At 39.6% G+C, this 23951-nt stretch overlaps 1 long non-coding RNA gene across 1 annotated transcript in view; it reads left to right on the top strand.

Annotated features, from left to right (window-relative positions):
* LOC307036942 overlaps positions 1-19652 on the top strand; it is a 167688-nt gene extending 148036 nt beyond the window's left edge. Inside the window, exon 2 of the long non-coding RNA XR_013807539.1 lies at positions 12459-19652. This is a non-coding gene — a long non-coding RNA (uncharacterized lncRNA). The remainder of the gene's footprint in view (positions 1-12458) is intronic.
* Positions 19653-23951: the final 4299 nt, after the last annotated feature.

The raw sequence follows: 23951 nt of genomic DNA, 5'->3' as shown, positions 1-23951 counted from the left end.
TTGCAACATTGCCTTCATTTTATATTCACCATAGCTAAACAGGCTGTTGTTTTTATTAATCTCTTATCAATAATTTAATAAGCAAACATGCCTCGTGAAAAGTGATCCACGAACCAAGGGAAAGCCGTCAACCTGCCTCGGTGTGTAAAGAACAGATGTAGGTTTGTTCAAGCCTCTTGTACAGTTCACATGTGAGGGTTGTGATTGACTAATTTTGGCAGTGGAAAAAACATTACGTCTGAACTGTTGCAACTCACATTATTACAGGAGCAATCTACAAATATGCATAGCAAAAGTCAGCAACACTGCCCAACAACGGTGTTAACTCAAAATGGATCAGTGGTGCAGTGATGATGTATTTTTGTATGATACTGACACATTTCGTTCATGAGGATGATCGTCATAGAAACACCACTTTTAGGATCATTGTTGCTTAATTACCATTGCCGTAAGTCAAAAGCTATCGTTAGGCTATTAACAAATTACCTGACCGTCGCGTCACGTCCCCACCGCTAAGCTAAAGGTGGCTTTGATAAGAGGGAACCGAGAACTTCTAAAATGCAAAGTCATTTCGGGGTTTAGAACTCACTACTGCATCACCCAATATAGCCAAGCTTTCCAGCCTTCATGACTAATTTTCCACAGGCTGACAAACCCTGTCCTCTAGCAATGTTCTCTCATCTTACAGACTCAAATATGCATAACACCAAAGGTTTTTCAAATCTTACACGTGTGGCGTTAGACAACGCTCTCGGGCTCTGTCAAAAGCTGCCTAAACAAATCACACACACCAAATAAGAGGGAACATCAAAGCCACTGAATACTACAATGATAACACTTCTGCACATAGAACAAAGTGTTAAAACTGGATTTTCTTTCACATATTAGCACCATTTTTGGTTCATATAAATAAAGGACAGCACAGGCCACTGCAAAATCATTAAACTTTTCATGTGAAGTGTAAGCTTCACAAGCTTTTCTGCATTGCAATTTCACATTCATTAAATATTGATCAGTCCATACAAATGTAACTTTTAATGCAAGCAAGAAAGACCTTGTAAAGGGTAGGGTTGATGAAACTGACCAATTATATTTCCGAGTGCCACTAAATGTAAAACGCATTGTTAAGAAACATTTAAAAGCCACACCGAAGGTTTGTTTGTGGCTTTCTGCTGATTGTAAAATTCTTAACCGATAGCTATCATACAGCAGCAGCATCGATATGATGACATTTCCAAAGTGAAAATAACATTAAAACCCATTGTAATGTACCATAAATAACTCTACAAAAACTGATAAACAATGCGACAGACATTTGAGGTGTTTTACATTAATTACTTGGATTATTATTGTTATGGAATCCCACCTTTCTAAAAGGTTCAATTATTTTTGAAATAAAAGATAGCAAACTTTTCCTCATGGACTATGTTTCAGTTCACCGAAATGTCTTGATTCTAACTATTTTGGCTATTAGAATCTTTCCACACAAATAGTTTGCTTTGTCACAGTTAAAAGCAACAAACACCCTGATCTGGATACCTTTTTAATACGTCAAATCATTTCACAGGGCTCGACTCAGTTCAAATTACCAGTAACACCAACCATAAAAAGTTTAGTTAGAATTCAAATTACAAATGGGTATCCCTTCAGCTAGCTGCTAATGCTTCCAGCACATACACATATATTATTAAATATAAACTCAAAAGGCGCAGTATTAAAAGTACATAAACACAATACGTCAATGTTCAACAGAGTTCAAACTGTTACAGCCCCGTTAGAGTCTTACCTTGACTCCTGGGTTGCAGCGTAGGGCAACTCTTAGGTTCATCTCTTGCTTAGTGAAATCCATGTCATTTTCGAAACTAACCAGGGCTCTTCTTTTAATTGCCTTTACCCACATAGTTATTATAACCACAATACTAATGATTCATGTCCCTTAATTCTCATTCTCTAAATATGTTTTGTGAAAGCATACATTTTCTTCATATTGGCACACATTTACACACATCTTTATATGATTTTTTTAATGTCTCCCAGCAATATTTGAACCTTGAATTATTTTTGAAATGGTATTGTTGTATATCTTAACATTTTGTAAATAATATATTCAGTGATTCTCAAACAAGCCATTACAAATGCATAGCGGAGTTGAAATTGTTGACATATTTACATTTCATGCGACAATGAATGCAACATTCATATGGCTAAAGAAATGAATGGTAACTGTCGCACTTATTTTAAAGTGGGCCTTGAGATGTACACCTGTCTTTGAGACGGAGGCAGTAAATATTAGCCGGGGGTCACAGACTGACAGTGATTGAATCAAAATGACACATCCATTGTAGATTGGCAGTGCATTAGAGTGCAAATGAGGCTTTCAAAACCTCTTTTTCAACATGGGAAAGTGCGGCGAGGGGCCAGTGGCTCTGCGTTGACAGCGTCTTAATATTTGTCCTCCTATAGTGGTTTCCTAATGGTCCTACTTAAGAAAAACCTTATGCTTCTTTATCATACCCAAAGGTATATGTGCAAAAAGCAAGCAGACCTTTTTGATCATACTATATTTTTGGAGTTATTGGACAAGTACAAATCTAAATCCGGCTGGTATTCTTATTCCTAAACCCACATGAGTGATTCATGTGAATAAAAAGGCTGGAGCCGTCCGATCTTTCGAGTGTGAATCTACGCGGGCGGTCTGAATCGCAGACAGGATGTCATCACTTTGTTTGGAGGAAACAACATTCTGACACCTTAGACGAGAGTGGCGGCGTGCTGTTGGTCTCTGGAGAGACATTTTCCTGGCAAACGAAGGATACTGTCAAAATGCATGCACGCGCACACTCGGGTAAACAAGCCGGCAATTTAAGCAGGCAGTCATAATACATCCACACGCACTCGCTGAAGCTTTAACAGTAGGCAAGATTGCTGGGTCCAGACAGCACTTTCACACCTCTCTGTCTTCCTCATCTCTCATTTGTCCCTGTTTTGCGATGACAGGGCCCACTGGGGGGAGTTGTGTGAAGGACAGGGGAGAGATGCTGTTGATGCGTGTGCCCGAGTCTGGAAAATGCATGCTTTTCAAAAGTGCTTGACAAGGGCAATTTAAGAGAGTCAGAACATTCTATTTTAAAACTATAATAAGTAATGTTTTCTTATCAGATTTAACTTGTTAAGCATCCATTGGTTAATTAAACTAAGTAAGATGTTAACTGTAAAGTGTCTGATACAAGATAAAGACAATGACAAGTCATAAAAAGCAAGGCAAAGTTTATTTATATAGCACCTTTCAGCACACGGCAACCCAAAGTGCTTTACAAAATACAATAAAAGACATTTAAGAATAAATACAGTAGAAACACATTATAAAATGGCATTTAAAAACAGGCATTTAAAAAGTAAAGATAATAAAATAAACACAAAAGGTATAAAATACATGAATAAAAGCAATACTGCAGTGTGAATATGAACAACTCACTCAAATGCAGCGTCAAAAAGCGAACCTGCAGGATTTAGGGAGTTTGTTCCAGATGGTCAGGGCATAAAAACTAAACGCTGTTTCTCCATGTTTAGTTGGAGACCCGTCCCAGAAGACCTGAGACTCCTGGATGGTTCATAGTTCTGCAGGAGATCGTTAATATAATTTGGTCCTAAACCATTCAGTGCTTTAAAAAACAGCAGCAGTACTTTAAAATCAATTATTTGGTAGACTGGAAGCCAGTTTAAAGACTTCAGAACAGGAGTGATGTGATCCACTCTTTTAGTGTTTATGAGGACTTGAGCAGCAGCGTTCTGAATCAGCTGCAGCTTTCTAATAGATTTTTTAGTGAGACCTGTGAAGACACCATTACAGTAGTCGAGTCTACTGAAGATAAAACCATGGACAAGCTTTTCTAAATCCTGTTGTGACATTAGTCTTTTAATCCTAGATATGTTCTTTAAAAATCTGCGCCATTTTGCTGATTATGCGATAAATTCTGCGATCGCAGGATCGCGTTTTTCTGGAGGGTCTAATTAAGGAAGACATAAAATAAGTCTTTCTTTTGATATGCTCTTTAATAAAATAGGCTACCAGCCTACCACAACAAGCTAACAGTCTGTGAAACGTAAAGACACTAATTAATTAAACCAGTTCAAGACGCATTATTCTTATTCTTATCATTCTTTATGAGCGCAGTAACGGTAAGGTATCTAATTACTTATTTATTTAGTTTTCCATAACTTAGTAACAGAGATGGTCAAACTAAAGTGGTAGAGACATGGCAGAATTCCTACAATGAAGCGGGACATTGAACTGTTCACCCGTGAGAGGGCAATCAAGAAAAGAGAGCGAGCGGCCCCGTTGAGAAAGTTTACAGATGAAAAGACTCAGCCATGTTTATGCAGCACTGCACGTGGAGATGTGGCCGCGCAAATCGCGCAGATTATGTAGGCCTACATGTATACAAACCTGCGGCGGAAACCCCTCTTGTCTGTCAATGAGTGTGATTATTTTATAAAAGTAACGAAGTAACGCGTGTCGGGGCAATGTTAGTAACTGTAGTGTGATTACTGAATTATAAAAGTAACGCGCTACTCCGTTACCGACAAAAGTAATATTATTACAGTAACACGTTACTTTTACTTTGGTACACGTTACACCCAACTCTGGCGATGGACATATGCAGTGCTAAAGCACCGCCTCTGGGGGTCAGTAGGGACGAAATAGAACTAATATTTTAAATTCTGGACGGTCCACATTAATTTCGGGACGGCTTAGATTGTATTTCGGGACGGTTCCATTCCGGGAGGATGGTGAAGAAAGTTAGTCGAGAGCCCTGACAGAGGCACTGACTGCTTGTCTAATTTTCATAATTTTGTCAGCGAAGAAGGAGGCAAATTCATTGCAGGCCCTGGTGGATAGAAATTCAGAGGCTACTGACAGTGGGGGGTTTGTTAGTCTGTCGACGGTAGCACACAGGGCACGTGAGTTGTTTTTGTTTTTGGTAATGATGTCAGAGAAGAAAGACTGTTGTGCCTTTTTTATTTCCTGATTATAGATGCAGAGTCTCTCTTTATACATTTCCAAGTGAACTTGGAGATTTTTGATCTCCATGGTTGTTTCGCTCATATCTTAAAGAACTATCAAGGGAGAACTCTCTGTAATATGGAGCAATTATTTATTTAGATTTGAAACCATTTCAACTAGATATTGTGATAGTTGTTTCGCAATAGAGGTGCAGGCAGACATATGTTTTTTTATTTTTTAGAAGGAACCGGCCAACTGTTTCCAATCTTGGTGCTTTATGCGAACCTAATTGGCTGCTTGAAAAAAAAAGTCTAGTTGGCACAACCTAGGTTAGCTAGATATCTAACCGCTAGTCGGCTAAAAACTAGCTTGCTTCCAAACTGTTGCGCTCTAGGGTCCCTTCAATAAAGTTTCAAATGCAATATGAAGTGCAACACAGCTTACACTCTAGATCAGTGGTTCTCAACTGGTGGGTCGCGACCCAAAAGAGGGTCGCGGATGTGTGAGTCAAGAACAAAAAGAAAAAAAAATTGGATTTTTTTTTTTTTTTTTGTGGAAAAAGTCAAACTTTTATTTTGAAGGCCCGATTTTCTAACGCTATGCATGCAGTCGGCGTTGGACTGGAAGACCATAAACGGTTTTGAAAACTTCTGTCATGTAGTGACCATCTTCTCAATAAAATATCTTTGCTGATGTTTTTTCGAGTCTTCTGGCCAATCAGAATCAAGATTGTTGCCGGAAGTCCCCACGGAGAATACATTTGCGGTATAACTCTTCTTTATACATCCATGGGTACAACTTCAGATAAAAATGAACACATAATGAAATATGACCCCCGGTTTAATGATTGACAGGTCACAGAACAATGGGAGCTATCTACCCTTACCCACAATTGAAAGTAAGTCACAAAGACTATCTCCTCTTTACTCTTCTCGCAGCAAGATGTCAGAACAAAGTGAAAAACAAACAATGGCATAAAATATTATTAATATGTCGGGTAGTAATAGATGTATTTATTTTCTTCTCAGAGTGTACCAGAATGCATAGTTTATGTTAGTATTTCTAAAAATCTCCCGGGGGAGAATCCCCCTAGACCCCCCTGCTGGGGTTGGGTTTTCAGCATGTGTGCCTTTTTATATAGTTCAGCTTTGATTCCATCCTCTCATTAAACCTTTTTTAAAATCATACTTTAGTTCTGTGAAGGGATATATGCACTGTAAAAAAGCGTATATACTGTATTACAGCACGTTTTTTTGTTGAATAGATTTGAGTGCTTCAAAATGTTGGGTCGCGATGTATAGACCAAGTAAAAAGTGGGTCCCGAGGCCTGACCAGTTGAGAACCACTGCTCTAGATTTATCTTTTTAGACACTTTGCTTTTCTACCCAACTTACCTCTTCAATGTTTAACTATTTTAACGTAATTGTCTAGGGGCCATAAGACGGCAATTTGTGCAATGGTACTTACCAAGAAAATGCTGAAACAGGGTGAGAAGTCTTTAAGACAGCGCAACGTATATTACATAATTCTTGGAGGAGTTTCAAACTTTTTCATCTTTAAATCCCAAAGTTTCATTGCTTGTATCACTCTTATATCACGTACTTCAGAGTCAGAATGTGCTGGATGTTCATGTTAGTTTCAAGAGATCTTAAAAAGTCATTTTTTAGTGTAGCTTGTGGCTGTTTTCACACGTTCAAGTGCACTCACATATTTGCAATGTGTGTTTGCATCCGCAGGCGTGTTTAGCGTCCGGGTGCCAGCGTCACCTCAGAGCCTCTCCACTGCTCTTGGCCTCTACAAGACGCCACTTTCTTCAACAGGCTGAAAATGGAGTCGTCTCCAGCTGATTCCCAATGAGAGTACTCAACAAGGGTCTGCGAGGAGTGTATTTCAACACTCCACATGAATAATAGCAGCATTTTGTATTGAAGGAAATCTTTTTCTACTCTCCCTGCTTTTTCTCTGACCTCTTTGGCTCTCCGGAGACTACGGCGCAGTGGGATGTTTCTTTAAAGTAAAGACGTTGACATTTACAGATAGAGGTGGACCACGGCAAAGCTTGCTGCACACTATCTGTGAATCACCATACGGGAAAGATGCCATTTTGCCAGAACTACGCCCCAAAGGGGTTCAAAAGCTTTGCATTGTTTAGTTGTTTTCCATTTACCAGGGTTTTTTCTGTAGAGTTGTGGTGTTTGGCAAAGAAAATTAGATTACATGGGCTCATAAAATAAACACCCCATGATTAAAAACACTTGAGCAGTGCTTGAAATGTATGAAAACCATTTTGCAGAGTTTGAAACTGAACAGCTTTGTTAAATATCTGCTTGATACCAAAAGCTCTATTTCAGGAAAACAGCATTCTGTTTAATTTGTTTGAATAACTCTCATATTAATAAAAATATACCAACAACTACTGAGTATCTGTCTGTGAATGCCCCTTTTTCAGTTCATCTTCAGCCTTAAAGTTTTCTTTCATATCCTGCATAAAGTAAAAACAGTTTGAACTGTTTTGATCATTACTACCACAATATAATACTACTAAGACATTTCAAACATTGAATCAAATTGAATCATGAGATCCCCTGAGATTTCAACACAAACTGCTGCCGGATCACTTTTTAAATATACGAAAAACAAAAGTTTAGAGAGTGAATACATTGTGATATGTGATATACAAATGGTAAATGTTAAATTGTAATATTCAACAGCTAAACGCTTGACTTTTAAGGCAACAATGCATGCTTTGTTAATATTAAATGAAATGGTCTGATTGGTTTGACTATTTTGCACAAGATACAATACTCTCAATTCAAAGGGCACAGCAATGTTGCAAGTAGATAATCACAAAGCATGAAAAATAAACATGTATCATTTAAGAAAATGTAATTAAAGCATATTTCTCTTCGTAAAAGTTTAGGGATTTAGCAAAACTAAAATAATTTAAACTGAATTGAAATTAATGTCGTTTTAGATTGTTCTGCATTCAAACAAAAAAGGCACCATTTAAGAAATACATATTAAATCAGGCGTAACGCAAGACTAAATCACTTTTAGAAAGGATTAGCCTTACAAAGTGTGTGACACAAAGTTTTCTCTATTGTTCCCTCCATAACTTCCCTCACACACAGCCTTCGTGCAAGCAGCAACTAGTGCTGGTTTCCTGCCAAACAGCCTGCAGTCTGAGCTTTTTTGTTATGCTAATATCCAGCAATCAGAGAAGAGTGGAGAGAAGACCTCCTTTCATCTTCATATTTCTGATATTTTCTTTTAGGTCACCAATGTTCTTTCTCATCATAAACTCTACATTGATCACTCATTTTGATACCAATCTAAATGTAGTACTAATTACTACTGTCAACACACACAGTTGCCTAGATTTAGCTTTTTTTAACTTATTCAGACCATCAGGAAAAATAAACAAGTATAGGCTACTTGAATTAGTTTCTATCTGCTGAAATTATTATTAGGCGGTTATATTTCTCTCTACTGTCATGATAGCACACACAAAAATAGTGACATTAATATAAAGGAGTATTCTATAGAAGCCTACCCACACTGCAGAAAAGCTGGTATACCTTCAATGTCCACCTCAAATAAGCCTGTCACTTAGTTTGCAACAAACCCCCTTCATTAATCAAAAGGATACAAGCACCACATGAAGAGAATGCTGTCCATTACAGTTATTAGAAAGCAAAACATATGCAAGTCATAACCAAAAAAAAGATTTGAAAAATGGCCTTGCGTTAGCCATTTACTCTTAGCTATTGCATTTACACTACAATTTTATTAAAAAAAGGTGTTAGTATGTGGAGAAAATCCTGCTTAACAAAACATTTAAGAAGAGAACATGTGTTACCCACTTATCATATTTTCTCCCTGTTAGCCTTTTGTCGAGGTAGCCCTTGCTATGCTAACTTCTGCCCTGGCCTACATAAATATGTCATCACTGCACCACTAAATCCAATGTGGAACCACCTTTCCTATTATTTAAAATAAGAAAATGCATGCACTCATTCAGTGATCCGGTCTCAGGGGAAGGAGGGTCCGAATAGCGTGCTAATCTCAAGGCTGTCCTACATAGAATAAGTTGAAGCACCTGGACACACAGCACTTCACAGGAGACAAAAACACACAGAGGCAGACGTAGCCTACTCAAATTGGGAGGAGAAGGCCAGCTGGTGTGTGTTTGTTTGTTTGTTTGTATGTGTGCGAGTTATGAGATATGCAGAGCTCCTCGCACCATTCCCAGTGGGTTTCCCGTTCACAACACATTACGCACTTTCTACTGCTCACCTCCTTCTGAATCCATCTCTCTTACAACACACACACACACACACACACACACACACACACACACACACACACACACACACACACACACACACACACACACACACACACACACACACACACACACACACACACACACACACACACACACACACACACACCTCTTAATGTTGCGCATACACAAACCCACATTTCCGCAAAGATTTTTCGCTTTAAAATAAATACTTTATTAATGCCATGGGGTGAAAACTGTTAATTATAATAGTCACATTTTTTTACTTTTCTGTCTGTAACCACACCTGTAGGCTCATTCAATGTCCCACCCACAGCACTATCTGATCCAAATAAAAGCCATAAGCGGATTGTTCACATTTTAAAAGGGAGGGCCAGATCTGCAGGACCACGACGTGCTATTTAATCAAAATGGCAAATGCAATAAGGCCCCACAAAACAGGCAAACAAAATCAAAAACAATCCTTTACATTCATGTGAGACCTGTCAAACATCTCAACTCATTTAAAAACCAGCCAGAATCGCCTCCTTTTTCTTCACAACGTGGGTGTTTCACAATCACGTCTATCATACTCTCTGTGGGCTGTGTGAGCCCTGCTGGCCACTATAGCTGTCATCCCAGTATGATTGATTGTGATGAAATGCCTCCCACAAGATAAGGAAAGAGGTACTGCAGCTGTCAAGGGTCATACACCGTGGAAGTCCATCTGAGTTGCCGGCTGCCTTTACTCTATGACACTAACTGGCTTAAAAAGTGTTTTAAAAATTCTAATTTGCGTTGATCAATCTTAAAAGGACCCCTCTGAAGTAGCCAAGCGCTAGCCTGCAGCGACAATAGGGGTTTAGTTTGCATTGGAGGAGAATCACTTCACCTCACCTGAGGGCCAGATCTTGGGGTTAACATGAGGATCCCAATTCTGACAGTGTGTCAATACAAAGCAATTTACGGGACCCCATGAAGAATCGACCCTCTAGATAACAGGCAATTTCTCTGCTCTGCTGGTCACCACGGCCGGCAGAAGACCAAATCAGAGCAGAGAGGGCTAAGCGGAGACAGGGAGAGAGGAGAGAAAGAAGTAAGGGTGTTTGATTAGGAGCATACACTATAGTGCATCAACACATGCCTACAGTGATACCTCATACACACGTACACGTACGGTACAGTGTGTGCACACAGGAGCCAGACACACACAGGCTTACAGGTCCACACACAAAAAGTCTGGCTTACACACCTATACACTAGAGATGTTAAGATTCACCGATTCGCATCGGTGCACAGGCATAAACGTTCAAGATGCGAGTGCACCGGTTGAAAGAGTGCACATCGGCTACAGTTTGGGTTGAACCGGGTTGAACTCGCGATGCATCGATTGCGTAGCGTCTTTGCATCGGTAAAAAAAGGATTCATTCATATAAAATCCCCTCATCTTGTCAACGCTCAGCAGAGACGATCTTTGATATTTGCTTCGCCACTACGGAGGCCGAGAGTCTCAGTTATCAACACACGGAAGTTGAGGAGAAAGAGAAACACAGCGCACCGAAAAATACCTACAAATCAAACGTTTGGCAACACTTCGGATTGTTCAAGAAAGACGGTGTAATAGTCCTTTATTCTATATAGTTGACCGCAGGTCATGGAGAGTAATAAGGTATCCGTAGACCTTTGTATGAGGTATCTTTATTACTTAACAGGTCTACAGCCATGATACATAGATCCGTCCTAGATGCGGACTTGCACACACACAGTATCACTCCGCAGCTGCACCCCATCATTAACGTCCTGATGGTATATGTGCGCGGCACTATATACTACAGACGGTCAACTTGAAAGATCGCTCGCAAATTGTTAACAATGCCGAGCCGCTTTAAAGTACACAAGTAGTTCGAGGAACTTTAGCGACGCACATAAAGAGGCGACATGGGGTCTGCGGCTGAAGGATTATTTGAATTATTTGAAGTATTAAAGTAACGTGGTATGACAGGAAAGTTAAATCTGGTATATTCCTTTTAATGCCACCTTATTTATATTCATGTGTGTTAAATTAGAAAGGACAAAGTATCTTTTCCCTCCCCCAATATATTGAGGTGAATTCCTTGTGTTTAGAGAGAGAGGTGAGAAGGGGACACCATATTTGGAGATAGTGCCAGACGCTGGAATGCTTCCCTCGTAAAAAATGGGTGTGCGTGACACAATCTTGTAGCAGATGTGTATGTGTTTTCATTGAAGTAAATATAAGAGCTACATGATTACTGGTCAACTATACCTCTGTTCTTATTCTTTCATGTGTGGGTACTAAATGGCTACAAACATTGTGGAGAAATTAGCTTAAACATCTTTTATTACTCTATATGAAATGGAAACAGTTTTTATGACAGGGACGAGAGAGGTGGGGGAGGGACGCATTCCAGGAGTTTCAGCATGTCAATTGTCAGGGGAATCGACTTGTTTTCAATAGAGGTGTGTGGTTAGTTACTTTGTGTTAATAATAGCAGTATGTGTAAAGGAAGCTGGAAATATACAATGTGAAACCTTTTATTTGAAGTAAAGATGTGAACAATAGCTCAAACAAATGGAAGGGCCATAGGTAAGCCTGAGAAGTTTGACTATTTGGAAAGCATCTCTAATACTGCTTAAGAGCATAGGTAATGTGTTCCTCGTTGTTATTGATATGAAAGTAATTAACAGGTATTACGTATATTTAGCCAACTATAACAACTATATCTTAAAACATACTTTTAACTTGTGTGTGGCAGTCAGGAGGCGGGAAGATGGACTCAGGGACACAGGGCCATAAAGGAGATGTGTGTGTGCTGGCTAAAAGCTGCTGTGTCGCACTGATTGGGTGCGACAGGCCATGTGTTGATCTCTGCCAATAAGATGACCTCTGGGGGAATGCACGTACACACCTCCTCCTGTGTTTTAGTATGAAAGCCTGTGTTTTCCTTTGGTTCGCGCTCTTGTTTTTCACCAGCCGTTCCTGAGACCTGTCTCACACGGGTGGTAGAACCTGAGCCCGGAGTACTCTGCAGAGTGCTTCGTGATTTCTTTGTATTTGTATTTTGTATCGTTACTGTATATCATTAAAGCCGGATTATTGTTTAACTTGTATTCTGGTGTTTCTTAATCCCTTTTCCCGAATTCACCTAGCTTGTCAAACGACACGCGGAGACGAGGTTGGTTTGCAACATCCTCCAAATCTCCAACAAATGGTGAACCCGACGTTTCTGAGTGGGGTGTTTTCGGGGAAGAGACCACCAGCGGCAAGCGGACGGAATAGTCCAGGGCTAAACATCTCGGCCTCTTCTGACAACTACAAACAGAGCTCTGTACAATAGGCTACCAGGTGAGCAAACACGATTTAATTCGAAACCTGTGATTTGACCATATTCCAAATTTTAGGGTTGTCAGACGAAGTTTACAGTGTTTTTTTATAGTAACAATGCAAATGCGTGTTTTAGTTGTTAAAACCGAATATTGAGTTTCGGCAGGCCAGAAGGGTATTAAAGTCCCTGGCTTGGAAGTGGAGGTATAAGAGTCCCCACAGTTAAAATCGGATATCAAGTTCCGACAGGCCAGAAGGGTATTAAAGTCCCTGGCTTGGAAGTGGTGGTATTGAGTCCCCACAGTTAGACTGTCTAAGAGTAGTCAGTTGGTTGTATTAAGTCTCCATATAAGACTGACCCAAAATAACGAATCCACAGCTCGACGGGGCTGGAGATGAGTTATTTGTTATAAGTGATCCAAAGGAGAGTAACGCAAACTTCAGAAAGTCATTCTGAAGTGACCGGGCCTCACTATATCCTTTGGTGTGTTGTGAATATTTACTGGTAACAAGGACAGTAAGTCAGATCAATAGATATGAAGTCTGTGAATATTTACTGGTAACAGAAACAGCCTAAGTCAGATGAATAGATACGAAGTCATAATGTAAGGAGAATTTTAACGAGAGGAGCGTGAGTTAGGAGCTTACGAGGACAGTGGGTTCAAGCAAAAAAAAAAAAATTTGAATAAAAGGATAGCAGAAGTGTTAATTGTTGAAAGAAGCCCCCTTTTCCAAAGGAGAGGCTGAGAGCTACAGCAGGGGAGAGAGACGGGGGTGTCAGTATTTGTCTGTGAAAGTTCCCCCCACCCTTTTTCCTCTCGAGAGCAGCAGCAGCAGCCCGGAGTGTGTCTGCTTGCTTTTTTCTCTAGTGATCTGAAGTTGGAGTGAAATACATAGAAAATGAACAGATCAAGGTGTGATTTGAAGTGGTAGATATATTGAAATAAATAAGAAACAATGATTTGCTGCTATTTAAATATAGTCTTTGACAACTGATTGATACCGTTGCATTGCGTTGTGAATTTCATGGTATTTGTCATTAACTAAGGATTGTACTTAATTATATTCCAAGGGGAAAATTATATTAAATACAGGAACAAAAGAGTAGAAAGTAAAGAGAAGATTTTTGTGAGTTCGTCAGAGGGAATCTGTTAATGTTTAAGCATGACAGAGGTCCTGCAAGAGGTTTTACTCCAGCCATCTCACACGGTTACACAAAGGGGTGATTTATGAGAAACTTGTGGTCAGGAGAAATGAGATGTTTTGGAGAGTAGACAGAGAGAGAGAGAAAAGTAAGGTTGTTTCTAAAATATAGAGAGTAAAAGTTATATAAAGTTAACTACTATTCGGGAGAATGTCATATTGTTGAATGAGTAACCTAAAATAAGTGAAGATGGTGAAATAGTTTGATTAAGGATACAACCGGTAACTACTGATTAAATACACAGTGATGGTGTACATGAACATTGAGAGTAGATTAAGTTGTTTTGTTCTTCATGCTTTTCACCAGAAGTCATTTGAATTGTTATTATTTTTAAGTAGTGTTGTTTTGGGTTATATTTCTAGACTATAATGTACCCACATGCATGTGGTTTCTTTGTCCCAGTTCATTTTAAAGTCAGCCGCCTCATGGCTAAATCTATTTGACCCCATGAGGTCAAGAGTCATTCTGTTAGACCACCATCTTGTGAAAGACAAATCATTGTTCTTTTGTCACATTTTGAATTAGAAAAGAGTTCATTTTGCTAGATCAATTTATCTATAAATGTTGTAGTGGGAGTTTTGTGTTTGCTAACATTTTTAGGAACGACAACACTAGGAGATGAGTAAACTCGAGAATCCGTGGAGTGTAAATACATTAAGAAAAACACATTTTTATACTCTAACTTTTTGCACATCATAGACAAGGTATTTAGACAATATAAATAAATATTCACCAAAAGTAATAAGTATAATGGAAAGTAGACATGGGCCTACACTTGAGTCAAATTATATTACTGTGATCTGATCAGTGTGCTCTGCAGGTTTACTATTGTTCTAAGTAACAGTGGGATTTAAAATATTGGAGAAAGTATGGAGATGTTCTTTCGTAGTGTGTGAAATATGTAATGCTTGAAACAGGTATTTCAATTTATGGAAGAAAATGGTTTCCTGAAAGACTCAGGTTGGGTAGATATGTAACAATGGATGAAACAATTTATAGAGGGAGTTTTTGTAATATCATTAGTAGACATTAATGGTGTTGTTTAGATGGCATTTAGCAACTAAGACATATAGTATGATTAGAAAGAGACAGAGTGGAAAGGGTTGGATTGATTCAATCTCAGTGTGCTAGATTTCTTATGGATAATGCGTCCCGGGACCTGGACTCCCCCTCTGAGTTAGAAAGGCTACGACCCCGTCCCTCCAAGCAGACAAAAGACCCAACCCAGAAGGAGGCTCCTCCTTCTCCATCAAACAGACAGAGAACCGGAGCTGAACCGTCTCCGCCTGAGGCATCCAGTACCAAACCGCTTGCTGACATACAGAAATACTCTCATCAGTCCCTCAGACAGGGCATGAAGCTGAGCCACGAGATTTGGCACAGGAGCAGAGTGGGGGACATGAGAGCAGAATCCGCCCTCCAGGAAGCAGCAGAGAGGCTGTAAAGGGGAGATGAAATGCTAAGCAGTGCAAAGAACAGTGGCATGATGTGGGCTGCAGATGTGACTGGGCCAAAGGCTGCCTAAAACAGTTACAGCGGATGGATTCAAGAGCTGATGGACTGAAGAGAAGACAGAATCAGAGGAGTTGGCATAGTCGATTTGAAGTGAGGAGGTCGGGGTCACGGCTTGAGACAACCAGGGGAGGAGAAAAGGAGAACGGGAATGAGTGAGTTTACACATAAACACACTTATTCACAAAACGCGCATAGAAGACACCACATTTAAAGAACTTGAATTGACTTGATAAATAAGTAAAGATAAAAAGAGGTATTAACCATGAATTAATCGATTGGTAAATTCAAAATAGCAGTAAAGAGGAAACTATTAATGTAAAATGAGAAAATCATCCTAAAAACACACTGAGGGTTAAAGGGGGAGACATGAGGGAAATATGCACTAGACTTTAAGCAGGGGGTGTTTTGGAGTAGCACAGTGTAGAACCATATTCTTCAATCTTTCCATCATATTAATAAATTATTCTTCAAGAGATTTTTATTCATGTGGGAATAAAGCAGTGATTTCATTTGTTACAATATTGATTTCACCATTGTGGCATAGTTATTACCATAGGAGGGCTTTAGGATGGAAACTGTTTTTAATCCTTGATAGAGTAAAGGGTGATGGTTGCATGTTCGGACACCCAAGGTTCCACACACTGCTAAAGAGTTTAACATTGTTTTTAAGTAGACCAGAATTGAAGATAAATGAGTATAATGAGCTATGAAATGCAGAGCTACACAGATCCTAGTAATGTTTTGACTTAAGATAATAGTTATGTACACAAGTTTCTGAATTAGATTTCTTAGACATTTTAGTACTACTTAGGTGTAAATAAATTGCAGTAGTAGTAGTACTATTATGAAGTGAGTTTTGTACCAAGTTGCAGGAAATGTGGGAAGCAGCCGTCCCGATGACAAGTTAGAGATATCTGACTTAAAGTGGTAATCGTGAATTGATAAATGATGGCGCTCCATATATGACTGATTTTTGTAGACAAAGGATACTGGCCTATGCTGAAATATCAAAGTCTCTGCAGAGCACGACACATGGCCAATGAAACTGAGACCAAATGACCTTTGACCCTGACTGACAGTGTGACTTGAGAAAAGCACTATCAATGACTGACTCTGGGGCTGACCAAACTTGACTTTACAACCTGACAGTGTGGGTGTGAATGAATTTCTGCATGTGATCAGTGTAACTGCATGATTCTAAAACAATAACTAACCGAGCATGTCTTTGGACTAATACATTATTTTGGAGCTCCATGGGAAACACAGGTTTCCTACAATTCCACACATTTGGAAAAACGCACATGTGACCCGTTTCTAATTCCCACAGGAGTTGGCGGTTTGCAAATGTAAAACTCAAACTAAAATCTAAAGATTCTGTTTCTTTTAGGACTGCCAGCTGGAAATGAACACTTATTTTCCCTGGAGTGTTTACTGTGAAAAATGATGGATGTACTTTTGTGAATGATGTTTGGTATTTTCTTATAACCACTGGTTACCTGAAGGTTTTCTTCCCATACAGGATTTTATTACACATGTTTACATGTGTAAAAAGGGGGAGTGTGGGATATTTTCATTTAGGGACTGGAAGAAACCTGCCGCCCCAACTCAGATGTTCAATCTGACCATTGATTGACAGTTTTAGATTTAACCTGCTCCATATCTGGGGATAAGATACTGTTTGATGAATGTTGACATGTTTCTAATATTGATTGAGTTATAACAGGTAACACAGATGCAGAATCAGTGGCCAAGGGGCTACTGAGAGAGGTAATTCCAGAATGAGAATACCAGAGAAGGTGAACTGTGATAATGAAAACAATTTGGTAATATTTCAACAGGTATTAAAGTAACTGAGGTTTGAAATGTAGAAAGAACATATTACAGCTAAGTTAAAACATAGTAATGTAATGAGATAGAATTTAATTTAGACAACATCTTGTAACTAGCCTGGTAAAGAAGTAAAAGCCATAGACTGTTTAGATCATTAGGGGGATGTACATTTAATTTAAAGTCATAATGGAAAGACAGTTGATGACAGTATGTTGGATTTCTGTATTCATTTTTCAGCTTGATAATATCCAAGCAGTGACAGGTAGAAGCAGTCTCGCCTGGAAATTATTCACTTTGTCAGTATCATGATTTTAGTTGTTTTTAATCCATAACATTAGTGTGTTCCATTACCAGAGACGTTAGCAGTTCATATTATATTTAGATTTTAAATGGGATCTCAAGGATTTCATTTATAATAACACAGATGCTTGTCAGGAATTCAGAGCTATTGAGATATTTAGTTCACCTGAAGATGTTGGGGTTTATTTTGTTGACACAGGCCAAGTATTAGAATTCTGAAGCGGCCTACCAGCGGTGGGTCAAACCCCTGAGGGCCCAGAAGCACTGAGCGTAGACTTGAGGGGTGGGTATCAGATTTCTCCACACAGGTTGCTGACGCCAAAAGGGGGACCCGAGGAGCAGGAGGCCGACACAGCGGAGTTCGTCAGGCCTACGTGACTCAACCCCAGGCTCTCCGGCCTCTACAGAGTGACCCAGAGGACATCTCATGCCGTCCGCCGAGGAGCAAAGGGGGACATCTGGTACTACTGGAGCCAGTGTGCGGCGAGGAACACTCCGGCTAGGACCTTGGAGGACATCAGGATGGACCTGGCTATCGTCAACGCGGACATCCCTACAGCAGACGACTTGGAAGCAGGCATCAGCGGACTGGAGGAGAAGGACCTCGCGGACATCCCGACAGCAGACGACTTGGAAGGAGGCGTCAGCGGGCTGGGGGACTTCTCGAGGCAGCAGAGGAGTCTACTTCTCTCTGATCAGATTCATCAGTTCCACCTTTGAAGGAAAGGCCGCATCTCCCCCTCCCTATCAGCTGCCCTTGTTGGCGTATTCCGCTGAGGGGGGGGGGGGGGGGGGGGCCCTGATGATTCAACAACACGCAAGGATGCTGCCGTCTGGCACTCAGGCTCTCACTCTGATAGTTTCTTCATTGTCATTGGAGGTTGTTTTCTGTTCTCAAGGGTTTAATGAAGGGGGACAGACACCGTATTAAAGAAGGACAGTAGTTTTGTTTCAAATGTCTTATGTGTGTTGGTCTCGTTAATGCGAGACCAAAAAGGGGGAATTGAAGGATTATTTGAATTATTTGAAGTATTAAAGTAACGTGGTATGACAGGAAAGTTAAATCTGGTATATTCCTTTTAATGCCACCTTATTTATATTCATGTGTGTTAAATTAGAAAGGACAAAGTATCTTTTCCCTCCCCCAATATATTGAGGTGAATTCCTTGTGTTTAGAGAGAGAGGTGAGAAGGGGACACCATATTTGGAGATAGTGCCAGACGCTGGAATGCTTCCCTCGTAAAAAATGGGTGTGCGTGACACAATCTTGTAGCAGATGTGTATGTGTTTTCATTGAAGTAAATATAAGAGCTACATGATTACTGGTCAACTATACCTCTGTTCTTATTCTTTCATGTGTGGGTACTAAATGGCTACAAACATTGTGGAGAAATTAGCTTAAACATCTTTTATTACTCTATATGAAATGGAAACAGTTTTTATGACAGGGACGAGAGAGGTGGGGGAGGGACGCATTCCAGGAGTTTCAGCATGTCAATTGTCAGGGGAATCGACTTGTTTTCAATAGAGGTGTGTGGTTAGTTACTTTGTGTTAATAATAGCAGTATGTGTAAAGGAAGCTGGAAATATACAATGTGAAACCTTTTATTTGAAGTAAAGATGTGAACAATAGCTCAAACAAATGGAAGGGCCATAGGTAAGCCTGAGAAGTTTGACTATTTGGAAAGCATCTCTAATACTGCTTAAGAGCATAGGTAATGTGTTCCTCGTTGTTATTGATATGAAAGTAATTAACAGGTATTACGTATATTTAGCCAACTATAACAACTATATCTTAAAACATACTTTTAACTTGTGTGTGGCAGTCAGGAGGCGGGAAGATGGACTCAGGGACACAGGGCCATAAAGGAGATGTGTGTGTGCTGGCTAAAAGCTGCTGTGTCGCACTGATTGGGTGCGACAGGCCATGTGTTGATCTCTGCCAATAAGATGACCTCTGGGGGAATGCACGTACACACCTCCTCCTGTGTTTTAGTATGAAAGCCTGTGTTTTCCTTTGGTTCGCGCTCTTGTTTTTCACCAGCCGTTCCTGAGACCTGTCTCACACGTGGGGTAGAACCTGAGCCCGGAGTACTCTGCAGAGTGCTTCGTGATTTCTTTGTATTTTGTATCGTTACTGTATATCATTAAAAGCAGGATTATTGTTTAACTTGTATTCTGGTGTTTCTTAATCCCTCCCTTCTCCCGAACTCACCCAGCTTAGCAAACGACACGCGGAGACGAGGTTGGTTTGCAACATCCTCCAAATCTCCAACACGGCTGAAAAGAGAAACCTGAAAGTTAGACATATGAGTTAAATCACTCAGTGAGGTGTTCTGTCAGAGAGAGTGGTGGTTAGTTTACAGCAGTCTGTGACGGCCAATAATAATTTAAATGTCTTCCTTACTGTAAGCAGTTATGAAATACCTGTTTGTGAAAGGTTATTTGTATTCTTTATTGTTCATATAGAAACCACTGCTTTCTGCTCACTGGTGAGTTAGCCTATGAATGAGTGTTAAGCACATCAGGCTGGCAGCTGTATGGGCATTGCACTATGGTAGCTGTTATTTTCCCATTGTTAATCATGAGCAATTCATCCTTACATTGTTTAACTGTGAGGTGTTATACAATTGTACTGTACTCTGGAGAGCTTTTAAAGGTACAAAAATAAACGGCATGATGGGATGTGCAGTACCAAATATGTAAAGCACTTTTTTTTTAATGTAGGATTTGCTGCATATAAGGAAAAAAAATCCTCTGTCTTATCATATTGAAGTATCATTATTTTTGCATCTTGTTGAATCGCATCGTATCGCCCCGAATCGCATAATGTTGAATCAAATCGTATCGAACTGTATCGCAACAGGGGTGAATCGTATCGTATCGCATCGCCTGGTGTTTCAAATGTATCGTTAATGTATCGTATCGTGGCAACGTATCGAGATGCGCATCGCATCGGCCTCAGTGATGGAGATGCACATCCCTACTATACACGCAGCACTTTCACTCACAAAGCTGATATGGATGCGGCTCAGGAGAGGGAGGAGTGTGAGGCAGTGGATAAGAGGCACCACCAGACTGAGAGAAGTACAGAAAACTAAACACAGAGCAAGGAGACTCACAATGTAAGAAAATGGTTTCTGAAAACAAATGAATTAAGTTTTACAAAGAAAATATTTTTTATTCCCAAAAATGATAATTACATCATGGGTAAAATTGACTGCCTGGGCGGTTTTTCAAGCAGACCTCAAAACTGTAGAAAAGAGAAATGTGTATGCTTGGTTTGTGCAACTAATCAGTACTTCATCATCATCATCATCATCATCATCATCATCATCATCATCATCATCATCAGAAAAAAGGCTATAAAAGGTTGAATATCATTTTCTTGGATAGAAAAGGCCAATTTGTTACATGAAAATTAGGGCTGTCAACCTAAACGCGATTCATCTGAAAAAAAAATAAAGGAAACTCATCACTAGGTTTGCCATGTAATAGTTGACTAATCAATTTTTCAATAGTCGATTAGTTGAAAATATATATATATAATGTATATAAAAAGCTCCATCCTTGCGCTGCATGTGCTATGACGTGTCAGCCTGAAATACCCAGACTTCATTCAGAGCGGAGCCTGGTCATTAAGTTAATTTGGTCGAGCAGGAAATCCAAAGTGTGGACCCTTCTGAGCATGTAAAGGCAAACTACGATGGCAACAAGTCTCCTCCATACCCACACCATCGGAGCGCATGCCGGCTTCATAACAAAACACGGCGTTTAATTATCCCGACGACAACATGTCTTTCTCAGACTCGGAGGAAAAGAGCAGCAGTAAGTCAGGCATTAGCCTATCTTTGTATCAACATAGATAGACCTATATTATATAATCATTCTTACCTCAGAAAACTATAAAGCTTTCATTTCATGATGAGGGCGTAATGCGGAGGGATTTTTGCCGATGCAGCGACGCTCATATTTTCAGTGTTTCCGTTTCCTCTGTAAAATTTATATATTTATAATCATAATGTATAATAAACGTGCAACGATTTGTTGACTAATCGCCTTAATTGACGACTATTGGTCGACTAGAACAATCTTTAGTCGAGGGCAGCCCTACTCATCACATAAATCACGCCAGTTTTTTAGAATAACTTTTTCATCAACAGAACAAAAAAAAAAGAAATGTTGCATGTTGTACAAGCCAAACCAGCCTTAAAGTGTTTTTTCCTCATTTGAAGAAAAACAATTTGAAAAGCATTGTATTTTATGTGTGTATCTGATATTGGGCCATCATGGTAATTATACTGCACTGAAAGGCTTTATGTCCTCAGCAATTGGGTACAAATATTATTGCGGATGTCTGTATCGTCGAACAGCCAATATAAATAAGAAAATATCCCCAAAACTGTTCTCAGCAAAAATATACATGGCTGTCTACTTGATGCTTTAGCATCTGATTATTTTTCACACAATAATGTACAAGGGTTTCTTGTTGAACAGTCAAAGACAACATGTACAATTTGGCAGCGATTCTTCTTTTAAGTCTGGCAGTTGAAGCAGCATATTAATGAGATGTTCAACAATCACTTATGGGTATTATGTTCAGGCTCCACACATTTTTGTTCTTATAATGTGTGGATACTGATGTACAGTGGTGCATTGGAGAAACAACTGCAGAGCATGAAAGCAAATTCAAGTATGGCACTGAGATGACACAGTGAGGGAGAGGGGAAATGGGCCTTCACAGAGAGAAATGCAGCGGGAGAAAAAGATTTAGGTAAAAGACATGGAATGAAGTGCAAAGGATTGTGGGTAAAGCATATGTTTGCCTGCTGTGAAGGGTGAAGCTCTGGACTCTGGAGGCAGAGGGAAGAGAAAGCTCCTCCAATCCAGAGCCAGTCTGTTAAGTCGTGGAAGAGTGAATAATATCGCTAATCAATCCCGATCATTAGAAACATGTAATGGTTTCTTGTTCAAAAGCGTTCACGGGCCTTGTGTTTGTCATTTTGCAACTCAAAAAATGTCCTTGGCTTTCGACTTTTTTTGTATTTCCTGCCCAACTTTAATTTGGTGAATTTCAAAGTGAACCATGAACCGTTCTTTTAAATAAAATGAAAACAGGCTACCAAAAGAAAATGAATTAACCATGTCAGCATGATATGGTTTGATATTTGAATGTAAGGTACAACTGATGTATTTGGTCATAAAATTAAGAAAACCATCCAGTAGGACAACAGGTTCATATATTCCCCAAGCACACATATGTGGTTTAGAGGGATGACCTTCAATTGGCTGCATGTATTCACCTGTAACTTTACCTCTGGGTTTTCTGGTTTTACGTTTTAAGTTATTCTCTTACATCTTTAGTCTTCACCAAAGAGCCAGCTCTTTCCCAGAAACACTTTTAAACGATGAGAATATATTAAAAGAGAGATCACCTATTTCAAAGGAGGATTATAGGCAATATCACACACACGTGCACTAACAGAAATAGGGAAAGCATACAGCTGTCAAAATAATTGATCTTCATCTTCCGCTCTTTTTATCATACTCTTCCTCTCATCTCCATGAACCATAAATGTATGAAAAGGAGCGGGAGCAGCCAGGTGAATACACTACAACTTGGTTACCATGGAAACACAGGTAGCAACTCTCAAGATGATACTGTATTTAGAATTCTGTACACAGACAAACTAAATATGTGTTTTAGGTGGTATAGTATTGAAAGTAAGAATACCTGCTAATATTTTCTTACTGCTACCTGACTGACCTTTGACCTTTTAACTTCAACATGGAAGGTAAATGTAAAACCTCTGCACTCTTACTCTTCAAACGTTGGAGTCGGAAATCAGTCCAAACTGACTTATCAAAATCATACATAAAGTGGTGCAGTGATGAGGTATTTATGTACTGTAGGCAGACCTTGGAAGTTAGCATAAAAAGATCTCCAGCAACAAAAAGCAATGGGATTTTTCCATAAGGCAGAAAATAAAATCTTTGGCAAACATACGTTGATGATAGTTCCAGATTTTGTTCAGCAGTATAATATGATATACACACATCGTTACACGTCCTTTTGTTCTCCTCCTCCCCATTGCAAAGCTGCACCTGATCTGTTCCTGGCTCCACCTCCGCTCATATGGGGGTTATTCCCTATCTTTATTCAAGAGCCTGGTCTTTAAATTTGAGAACATAATTTATTGAATTCATGTTCAGATTATGTATTTCTTTCCCTCAAACCCTGTCCTCGCACTCAAATAGTGCCTAGTACTAATTATTGCGCTTAGATTTGCTCTGCTTCTGCTCAAACTGTACGCTTGCACTCAGATATATTTCTGCTTGCACAGATTTCCCGTGTTCCAGTTTAAAACCTTCTCCTCACACTCAGGCTCTTTCTGTGCGCTCGTCAAATGTCTGCTCTCAGATTTCTGCTGTGCGCTTCGATTTTTTGTGCTACAGTACAACCCTGTCA

Source organism: Notothenia rossii, assembly GCF_949606895.1.
Source record: "Notothenia rossii genome assembly, chromosome: 4".
NCBI lineage: Eukaryota > Metazoa > Chordata > Actinopteri > Perciformes > Nototheniidae > Notothenia > Notothenia rossii.
This window is presented reverse-complemented; position numbering and strand designations above follow the sequence as displayed.